This window comes from Phyllostomus discolor, chromosome 11, assembly GCF_004126475.2.
Source record: "Phyllostomus discolor isolate MPI-MPIP mPhyDis1 chromosome 11, mPhyDis1.pri.v3, whole genome shotgun sequence".
NCBI classification, from domain to species: domain Eukaryota; kingdom Metazoa; phylum Chordata; class Mammalia; order Chiroptera; family Phyllostomidae; genus Phyllostomus; species Phyllostomus discolor.
Window position 1 is genome coordinate 39,594,781 of NC_040913.2, and position 10,391 is coordinate 39,605,171.

General features: G+C 34.7%; 1 non-coding gene across 1 annotated transcript; it reads right to left on the reverse strand.

The window, feature by feature from the left end:
- Positions 1 to 9,313: 9,313 nt before the first annotated feature.
- On the reverse strand, positions 9,314 to 9,442 carry LOC114509012. Its single transcript, XR_003685582.1, has one exon. It is a non-coding gene; the product is annotated as a small nucleolar RNA SNORA3/SNORA45 family (small nucleolar RNA).
- Between the last annotated feature and the right edge of the window lie 949 nt (positions 9,443 to 10,391).

Below are 10,391 nucleotides of genomic sequence, written 5' to 3' on the forward strand. Positions count from 1 at the left end.
AATTTCATATTCAGCTCCAAAATCATCAGCATCATTAAAAAAAATTTTTGCCACACAATAGTGAAAGCTTGGGATTTTCCCACAGATATGTAGTAAGTAATCTAAAGACTTAATAACTGAATAGTAAGAGAGTAAAGAGATATCTATGTGAATTAAAATGGAAAATATAGCTATGAAAAAGATGGCAAATCCCAGTAGGCTGAGTAAAAAAACATATTTAGTCAAAGTGATTTGTGGCTTAAGTATTAAAAGAAAGGGAAGGTTAAAGTAATTCATAATAATAAGTATATTTTAAACTGAGAGGTCTTAGAACCTGTGCATTGTGATAGGTAGAGTCATTTTTTTTTAACTTCAATCAAGGCAAAGCTTGGGTATTATTATAAACATATATTAAAGCTTGATTCAAAATTCTCCCCCTTCTATGTAATTAATTTTTCTTATTAACTTAAAATATGTAAATTTAAAGATGCTTTCTTTCTTTTTATATTGTTCAGCACAATTTTCCAATGTCACTTTTAAATTTCTTTGCACTTTGAAGATTGTACTCATTCTTAAAGAATTCCTCTTTAGGAGATTTCCAAAATTTAAACACATAGTATTAAAAACACATTAGAATCCAAGCAACAAAACTAATATTTGTATAAAAATTATAATGAGGGCTCTAAGTGAAATTAATAGAAATGATACAATATAAAAACAGAAGATTTTTAGTGTAAAAATATTAAAAAGCAAGCTAATTTTATATTTTTTAGGCATTGTTCTGAACAACATTTTACAGTTCACAGGTAGTTTGAATACAGGTGACCAAATCCCTCTATTCAACTTCAAGCAGTAGCTGATACAAAATTATACATTCAAATTCATATTGATCCATGTCAGTTTTTTTCATTTTTATTAATTTTGACACATTTATAGTTACCATTTGTCATAAGTACAGGCTTAGGCACATTGACATAGAGAAATTTAGCACTTATGATTTCCCAGACTATTCCAATTAAAGTGGTATCCTTATATTTCTTTCAATGTCAACACATAATTCATTTCTTCATAAATTTTATGGTTATCTGAAATATCTTATTTATTTGTTTCTTTACATGAAGGCCAAAATGTCTTTTGATTTTCCACTCATTCCCTGATATCTAGCAAAGTACCTGGCTTCAAGTATTTTTTAATGAACATATTTAAATAATGAACATAATTAATAATGAATGGATGAATGGATGAATAAAGACATAGTCACTGAATTAACCTATGAAACATAATTAAAGCAAGCTAAGATTATAGTACATTAAGAGGTAATAGCTAGTTTAATTTTTAATATAATTTCATACAAAATGTTGACTTGTGGCTTAATAACATTTGCCAAATCACAACATTCCAATAAGTCAGACTTTCCCCTTCCATGCCACAGTCTTTGGACTCATGTTCAATTTACTACATTTTCTCCCAGCCATATACTTTATTACTTATTTCACTTTGCATTATCTCTGTTTATACTATCATTTCATGAATTTGTCTCTGCTCTTGACCATTCATAGCTACAGAATATAAAACAATAGTCATGTAAGCTCTTTTTATGTATGTATGTATGTATGTATGTATGTGTTTAATTATTTATTTATTTATTTTTGCTATTGTTCAAGTACAGTTGTCTGGCTCCCCCCCACAACCCTGGGGTAGTAGGGGAGTAAATTCATTTTAAAATGTTTCTATTGTCCTTATCTTTAGCTTCAGTTATGCAGAGTATGATTAATCAATGCCAATATCTCTGACAAAATATATTTTGTATTATACTATTGTGGCCCAAAGCTATGCATAGGAAAAAAAGAAAAGCATACATTAAAAAAAGGAATTAAAAAATATGTTACAAAGATGAAATCCCTTTGGTCCTATGTCTCATTCACATTTTTTTCTTCTTACATTAAGACTTTCTTCCGGGGTACTAAGATGGGGTTGGAGTAGAAAGGAGCAGATTCTGCTTTCCTCTGCTCAGGGGAGAAAATCCTGACCAATCTATGCAGTAGAGAGGCAAGCAACCAACATACTTCAGCATTTTTGAAAATAGGGGACCAAGGATTGTGGCAGAACTGAAAGATGAAAGAAAAGACCCTAAGAAGTGTGCTGCAACAAGACAAAAAAGAATACATGGAGGAGATGAACACCAGGATACCCACTGGAAGAGGAAACCCAACAACAAAGGAACCACTAACAGATAACAACAGAAGAAAGTGAAGAAGGGAGTAGTAACCACACAAACCTCAATCCAAGACCTATCTGGAAATACAACTAAACAGTAGAGACAGTACCCAATACAAACAACTGAACAAGAATTCTTTAAACCTTATACAAACAGAAGAACCAGCTTCAACACAACCTGCCCTCACCAACACAACAAAATACAGGAGGTGGTGGACAGAGTGACCCTCATTTAACCAGCTGGTGGGAAGGAACCACCAAAGAAAGACTCAACAACAATCAAAACCCAAAGGCAAACACAAAGCCAACTTAAACGACAGCCCAAGACCAGTGAGTTTGGGAGATCAAGGAAACAGCACCACTGAAACTCACTGCTATTCTACTAAAGAAGTTCACAACATAAACCCAGGGAGCCAGAACAGATGAATATAAGAAACTGAGGCAAACAAGAAGAGTCTCACAAAGAATGGAAAGACAAAGAAACAGTCCCCAAATGAAAGGGAAGGAGGAAGCCTCAGAAAGAATGCTAAATGAAATAGAGCCAATTCAACTATCAGATATTGAGTTCAAAGCAATGATTGTCAAGAAGCTCTATGAGCTCACAATGAGCTACCAGAAATTACAGGGAAGCTACAATGAACTCACTGAAAACTACATCAGCATGAAAAAGGAAACAGAAACTCTCAACAAGGCCCAAGAGGAAATGAAGAATACAATTTCTGACCTGAAGAACACAGTAGAAGGAATGAAAAGCAGGACTGATGAAGCAGAAGTTCAGATCAGCAAGCTAGAGGACAAAGTAGAAGAAAACACCCAGAAAGAGCAAGAAAAGGAAAAGAGGCTCAGAAAGAATGAAGAGGGATTAAGAGAAATGCAAGACAATATGAAATGTAATAATATCCGTATAACAGGGATACCAGAAGGAGAAGAAGAACAAGGGATAGAAAACCTATTTGAAAAAGTAATGATGGAAAACTTACCTAATTTGATGAGAGAAAAAGTCACACAAATCCAGGAAACAAACAGAGTCCCAGTCAAGAGGAACCCAAAGAGACCCACTTCAAGACACATCAAAATTAAAATGGCAAAATTTCAAGACAAAGAGAGAATCTTAAAGGCAGCGAGGGAGAAACAGGAAGTAACATACAAGGGAGCCCCAATAAGGCTAACAGCTGACTTCTCAATGGAAACACTCCAAGCCAGAAGAGAATGACAAGAAATATTCCAAGTAATGAGAACCAGAGGCCTGCAACCATGACTACTTTACCCAGCAAGGCTCTCAATCAAGATAGAAGGCCAAATAAGAACCTTCTCAGACAAAAGAAGTCTAAAAGAATACACGTCCACTGAACCAGCTCTGCAAGAGATGCTAAAGGGACTGCTTTAAGGAAAGAAAGGAAAAGAGAGTGAGAGAGGAACACATGTACATAAAAGGCAATGAATAAGTACCTATCAGTAATAACCTTAAATGTAAATGGATTAAATGCTCCAATCAAAAGACATAGAATAGCTGAATGGATAAAAAAACATGACCCACACATATGCTGCCTACAAGAGACCCACTTCAGGATAAAATATCTGCACAGGCTGAAAGTGAAGGGCTGGAAACAAATTTTCCAAGAAAGTGGACAGGAAAAAAAAGCCAGGGTAGCAATACTCATATCTGACAAAATAGACTTCCAAAAAAGGACCAAAAAGGGAGGCCCAGAAGGTCATTTCATAATACTCAAGGGAAGAGTTCACCAAGAAGACATAAATATTGTAAATATATATGCACCCAACATAGGAGCACCCAAATACATAAAGAAAATCATAGAGGATTTCAAGAAAGATATGGACAGCAACACAATTATTGTGGGGGATTTTAACACCCCACTATCAAAAATGAACAGATCTTCCAAACAAAATATCAACAAAGATATTGCGGCATTGAACAATACCCTACACAAAATGGGCTTTACTGATATATACAGAACCCTCCATCCCAAAGAAGCTAAATACACATTTTTTTTTCAAATGTACATGGAACATTTTCAAAGATTGACCACATGATAGGACACAAAACAAGCCTCAACAATTTCAAAAAAATTGAAATCATACCAAGCATTTGCTTGGATAACAAGGGACTGAAACTAGAAACCAACCCCAAGGAAAAAAACCCAAAACACTCAAATTAATGGAGATTAAATAGCATGCTATTAAACAATGAATGGGTCAAGAATGAAATTAGGGAAGAAATCAAAAGGTTTCTGGAAACAAATGAAAATGAACTCACAACAACCTAAAACTTATGGGACACAGCCAAGGCAGTCCTGAGAGGGAAGTTCATAGTGATACAGGCCCACCTAAAAAAGTTAGAAACATTTCAAACAAACAACCTAACCCTACATCTACAAGAACTTGAGGAACAACAACAAAGACAGCGCAGAGCAAGCAGAAGTAAGGAAATAACCAAGATCAGAGCAGAATTAAATGACATAGAGTCTAAAAGCACAATTCTAAAGATCAATGAATCCAAGAGCTGGTTCTTTGAAAAGATAAACAAAATCAACAAGCCTTTAAGCAGACTCATCAAGAAAAAATAGAGAATACCCAAATAAACACAATCAGAAATGAAAGAGGAGAGATTGCAACAGATACCACAGAAATACAAAGGATTGTAGGAAATTACTACAAAGAACTGTATGCCAAGAAATTTGAAAACCTAGATGAAATGGACAAATTTCTAGAAAAATAAAATCTTCCAAAACTCAATGAAAAAAGAAGCAGAAAGCCTGAACAAACCAATAACAGAAAAAGAAATTGAAGCAGTAATCAAAAAACTCCCAACACACAAAAGCCCTAGACCAGATGGTTTCACAGGAGAATTCTACAAAGCATTTAAGGAAGAGCTAACCCCTAATCTTTGCAGACTATTTCAAAACATCCAAAAAGATGGAAGACTCCTAAACTCTTTTTATGAGGCCAACATCATCTTAATTCCAAAACCAGATAAAGACACAACAAAGAAAGAAAACTTCAGGCCAATATCGCTGATGGACATTGATGCTAAATGCTCAACAAGATACTGGCAAACCGCATCCAACAGTACATTAAGAAGATCACACACCATGACCAAGTGGGATTTATTCCAGGTATGCAAGGATGGTACAATATTCGCAAATCAGTAAATGTAATACATCACATAAACAAAAGCAAAGACAAAAACCACATGATCATATCAATAGATGCAGAAAAAGCATTTCATAAGTTACAGCACCCATTTATGATAAAAACACTCAGCAAAGTGGGAATAGAGGGAGCATTCCTCAACATAATAAAGCCCATATATGAGAAACCTACAGCCAACATTATACTCAATGGGAAAAAATTAAAATCTTTTCCACTAAGAACAGGAACAAGACAAGGATGTCCACTTTCACCACCTCTATTCAATATACTACTGGAAGTTTTAGCAACAGCAATCAGACAAGAAAAAGAAATAAAAGGAATCCAAATCGGAAAGGAGGAAACAAAACTGTCACAGTTTGCAGATGACATGATAGTGTACATAGAAAATCCTATAGACTCTACCAAAAAACTGCTTGACCTAATAAATGAATTTGGCAAAACAGCGGGATACAAAGTCAATATCCAGAAATCAAAGGCATTTCTGTACACCAACAATGAAACAGCAGAAGCAGAAATCAAGAAAAAAATCCCATTTGAAATAGCAAAAAGAAAAATAAAATAACTAGGAATAAACCTAACCAAAGAGGTAAAAGACCTGTATTCAGAAAACTACATAACACTGAGGAAAGAAATCAAGGAAGACACAAACAAATGGAAACATATTCCATGTTCATGGATTGGAAGAATTAATATCATCAAAATGTCCATACTACCAAAAGCAATTTACACATTCAATGTAATAGCTATTAAAGTACCAATGGCTTATTTCACAGACATAGAACAAACACTTCAGCAATTTATATGGAACCATAAACAACCCCAAATAGCTGCTGCAATTTTGACAAAGAAGAGTAAAGCAGGAGGGATCACAATACCTGACACTAAACTATACTACAAGGCCACTGTAATCAAAACAGCCTGGTACTGGCATCAAAACAGGCACATGGACCAATGGAACAGAACAGAGAGCCCAGAAATAAACCCAAGCCTCTATGGTCAATTAATATTTGACAAAGGGGCCAGCAACATAAAATGAAATAAAAATAGCCTCTTCAACAAATGGTGTTGGGAGAACTGAACAGCTATGTGCAAAAAAATGAAACTCGAGCGCCAACTTACACCTTATACAAAAATAAATTCAAGGTGGATAAAAGACTTAAATATAAACCGTGACACCATTAAAGTCCTAGAAGAGAATGTAGGCAGGAAAATCTCAGATATTTCACACAGAAACTTTTTTACTGATATGTCAGTAAATTCATTTACTGTGGAAGCCAGGGATGGGATGGGAAGAGGAGAACAAAGTGGGAAAAATTGGGAAAATAATAATAGAATAACAATAAAAAGTATTTAAAAATAAAAAGAATATAAAAGAAAAAATTGTAACTATGTCTGCCATCTGATTTAAAAGAGATACACATAGAGGAATTTTTATAAAATTGTTTTGGTGAGTTGAAGATGAATGAAGATGTTATCTGTATGTCAGTCACAGAACAAAGGCACACAGGGAAATGAAGATATATTGGAACACAGATTTTGTATCCTATTAAAATTAACACATCGACACTATTAAAGTCCTAGAAGAGAACGTAGGTAGGAAAATCTCAGATATCACGCAGAAACTTTTTTACTGACATGTCTCCTAGAGCAAGGAACATAAAGGAAAGAATAAACAAATGGGACTTCATCAAAATAAAAAGCTTTTGCACAGCTAAAGAAAACAGTATCAAAATAAAAAGAGAACCAACTGTATGGGAAAACATATTTGCCAATGATACCTCAGACAAGGGTTTCATCTCCAAAATATATAAAGAACTTACATGACTGCACTCTAAGAAGACAAGTAACCCAATTAAAAAATGAGCAAAGGACTTGAACAGACACTTCTCCAAGGAGGACATACAGAAAATCCAAAGACATATGAAACGATGTTCAGTATCGCTAGCTATCAGAGAGATGCATATTAAAACCACAATGAGATACTATTTCACACCATTCAGAATGGCCATCAAAAACAAAGCAATAAACAACAAGTGTTGGAGAGGTTGTGGAGAAAAGGGATCCCTAGTGCACTGTTGGTGGGACTGCAGACTGGTACAACCACTATGGAAAGCAGTATGGAAGTTCTTCAGAAAACTAAAAATGGATGTGCCTTTTGACCAAGCAATTCCACTGCTGGGACTATATCCTGAGAATACTGAAACACCAATACAAAAGAACCTATGCACCCCGATGTTCATAGCAGCACAATTTACAATAGCTAGGTGCTGGAAGTAACCTATCGTTCATTTACTGCCCATCAGTAAATGAATGGATCAAAAAAACTATGGTATATTTACACAATGGAATTCTATGCAGCAGAAAGAAAGAAGGAGCTCCTATCCTTTGCAACAGCATGGATGGAGCTGGAAAGCATTATGCTAAGTGAAACAAGCCAGGCAGTGAAAGACAAATACCACATGATATCACCTTTAACAGGAACCTAAACAACAAAACAAAGAAACAAGCAAAATATAACCAAAGACACTGAAATAGGGGACAGACCTACAGTGACCAGAGGGGAGAGAAGAGGGAATTTCAGGAGAGAATAGGTAGGGTTTACAGGAACAAATTTGGAGGACACATGGACAAAAACTAGGGGTGGGGGGTAATGGGAGAAGAGGGGAATGTTGGGTGGGTGGGCTGGAATGGGAGTAAAAGGCAGAAAACTGTACTTGAACAATGATTAAAATAAAATTTAAAAAAAAACAGACTTTCTTCCTCTGTCCCTATATTTTCTTCTATATTAATTTACCTTCCCTGTATTTATATAAGAGTTTTCCCTTCTGGCCTGTTAATAGGATGTTCATTCATGCTACAAACTCATATCTTACTAGCCTGAAAGAAACAATTCATTCTTCTAAGGACCTATTTTGCTCTTAGGAAGTAACATAGTCTCCTGGAAGATGTATGATTAAAAACAAATAACAAAACAAAAACTTTGTTTTTTATTAAATCATATTTTTATAAACCATAACTTCCAAGCTATGAAAATAATAGTAATCTGTAATTCCCATTAAACTTTGTTTAACCTTGGATTCAAGGAACTATAGCTTTAAAACAATGGTAGATCACAAGGTCTGCTATTTCCACATGGCTGTAGGGCTTGGAAGCTTGAACACTATGTCCACTAGACATGCTTCTCTCTTACATACAATACAGAGAAAATAATGAAAACAAGATGAAGTTCACAGATATCACCAATAAAAAATAAAAAAATAAAATTATCCTTCATTTATAATCCTTTCAGAAAGGAATCATGGTGAAGTAGAGGAATTACAGACTTGTTGGTATTTACATTGAAGAATACCTAGGATAGGATGAGGAGAAGTTTAAGCAAATATCAACTTTTCTATGACATATGGATCAATGACTCCCAATCAATGCTTTGGTGTTAAGATACTATATTTCTGTAATACAAAACACAAAATAAATTTATTCTAGAATGCAAAGGGATATTTTGCAGGTCATAGGATCAAGACACCATATGAAATTTTATTAAAATAAACCAGACCACATGATTGTTTAATTCTAATAGGTTGACCTGTTAGGACCAGAATTAAATATATATTTAGTTGAAATTGCAGATACAATGATAAAGGAATGGTAAGTAGCTAATATAAGAGTTATGGAATGTCAAAGACAAGTAGATAGAACTAAGATTAAATTCCAACACTGTGTCCTAGGTTCTTCACTTGTGAGAGTCATATAAGATAACACAACTATAGCATTTACCACAGTGTTTGAAAATAGTTAATGATCAATAAATAGTAAATTATAATTTTTATTTATTTTTATATTTTAAGAAAGAGAGAAAAAGGTTACAGCATATCATGGAAGGTACCAACTCCCTGATGGGTATGACAAAAGATGCCAGACAACCCACTCCATCAGATAGCTGTGGAGGGCATGTTTTTGATCTGGGCACTAACCAGGGGTACTGACTGCTCTTGTTAGTGAATCAAGACCAACAAATTCTCCCAAGAACTGTAGCACACCAGGACAACAGCTGTCAGGATGTGATTCTAGTCTTGGGCTAATTTTTAATTTTTTTAACAAAGTTTTAGTAAGTTCCTATATCATGTTATTATGCCTGGGTATTTTTCCAGATGCTCAGGCTACATTAGTAAACAACAAACATGATATTCTGGTAAGATCAAAGAGATATAAAATATTTAAACAAATAGATAGATAGATAGACAGACAGGTATGTGTGTAAGTTTGTGTGTACATGTGTGTACAGTAGGTGACCAGTGTTACAGCAAAGATGTCTTGCAATTTTAAATTGTAATAAGAAAATTTATCACTGGGAATTTGACATTTCAGCAAAGAACCATGTGGCTATCTAGGGAAAATAGTTTAGGCCCTGAAATGAGAGCATGTTTTGAACAACAAAGTACCAGAGTTTCAGCCTGGATGTGTGAAGGAGAGAGTAATGGCAAAGAGGTTGTCAAAATTGAGATTAGTCCACATAGAAATTTGTAGGACAATGTAAAGACTTCACTTTGATGAGCTTCAGAGCCATTGTACAGATTTAATCAGAACAATGATATAATAGCATGTAATTAAAAGAAACAGTTTGGATTGAGTTTTTGTTTTTAGAATAGTTTCTGGAGGAAAGAGGGAAAGCAGTGAGATTAGAAGACTAACTGAAATAATGTATGTGAACTATGATGATGACTTGGAGCAGGGTAGTTGCAATGGAGATGGTAAGATGCAGTCGATTCTGAATATAGTTTGAAAACAAAGATGCCAGGATTTCTGATGTGGGCATGAGAATAACAAAATGTACATGTGAGAAAGAGAGAGGAGTCTAGACTGACACTAGTATATGAGCTGAACACCTGGAAGAATGGAAACTCTTGTGGTTACAGCAGATTTGAGAAAGTAATGCCTGGAATTCAGTATTGGACATTTCTTGTTTTATATCTAGGTGGAGGTATTAAGTTTATAACCATATACATGGACTTAGATATTTTGAAGAA